The following is a 1,289-nucleotide window of genomic DNA, read 5'->3' as shown; positions in this document are numbered from 1 at the left end:
AATATGGCCATCACGAGTATAAGGGCGAGTAAGGGGCCCCATGTTTCTATCAACTGTTACGTCTAATGCATTGTGACTCTCTATTTCTCTCTGGTGATATGAAGTCACATTTAATGATATGATTAAATATTGTGTCATTCTAGTTATTATAGCTAAATCCACAGCACGCGCCAAAATCTTCGAAATTGAAAAGCAAATCAATTTAAAAAGCACGGATAAACACCATTAATATGCATTCCTTCAGCTTGGAAATTAACGCACAAATTATTGTACTTTTTAATCAAAATGGATTCTATAATTTTTCTTTTGTATGTAATAATTCCTTTTGCTAAAATCCTGATGTTATTAAAATCCAAATCGAAATAATTATCAAAATACCAAGCAGGTTGATATAGGCCTGTGATTCTATTACCGGTTCTGCAATCTCTTTTGTGTTCAGCTACTCGCGTTTTTAGTCTGCTGCTAATTTCACCTATGTAAATCATTCAACAACCTTTACATTTTATAAGGTAAACAATTCCCGATAAAATTTCTAGTGACTCTGGATCTTTTTTTTTTTTAGTACAAATTCTCTAATTTATTACTATTTATGAAATATAGGTTTATATTAATTTGATTAGGAAAACTTCTCATTCTATCTGATGAACGTATACGAAAGAGTTAAGCTTTTATCATCTTTATTTAGTGTTTCTAACAATTTTGACTTTTTACTCTTACTAGAATTGTTATAAATCTCATATGTTCTTTCTTTAATAATACTATTTATAAGAGGCAATGGATAATTTTTGATGATTGAAGTTTCTTTAGTTTGTTTACTATTATCTTTTCTGAACTGAATATCACTAAGTTTTATGCCTCTGTCAATTAAGTTTTTGATTAGTCCTATTTTTTGTTCAAAAGGATGGTATAAGTTGTGAATTAAATAGTGACTAGAAAAGGTTAGTTTTTTATACCAGTTTGTGAGAATTAGTCCATCACCTTTTTTATCACTGACAAATCAAGGTAGTTTAGAATGATGTTTTCCTCAATCTCATGAGTAAATTGAACCGATTCATCAATGCTGTTGAACACCTTGACAAATTCCTGAATTTGTTCAGTAGGAATGATGGTAAACACATCATCTACATATCGTTTATAAAACAGTGGCTTGAAATTTAAAAGTAACCACGCGCTAGATTCTAAGTCTTCTGAACATGGTTCGTCACTTATTGATGTACGACCACGCTTAAATTCATTTACCCAGTTATAAACCGTTGCTAAGGCAGGGGCAGATGTGCCATGAACTGAGT

General features: G+C 31.1%; 1 protein-coding gene across 2 annotated transcripts in view; it reads right to left on the bottom strand.

The window, feature by feature from the left end:
- LOC117167909 (mitogen-activated protein kinase kinase kinase 10) overlaps window positions 1–1,289 on the bottom strand; it is a 189,614-nt gene that overhangs the window by 130,040 nt on the left and 58,285 nt on the right. The window lies entirely within an intron of this gene.

This window comes from Belonocnema kinseyi, chromosome 2 (assembly GCF_010883055.1).
Source record: "Belonocnema kinseyi isolate 2016_QV_RU_SX_M_011 chromosome 2, B_treatae_v1, whole genome shotgun sequence".
Lineage (NCBI taxonomy): Eukaryota > Metazoa > Arthropoda > Insecta > Hymenoptera > Cynipidae > Belonocnema > Belonocnema kinseyi.
This window is presented reverse-complemented; position numbering and strand designations above follow the sequence as displayed.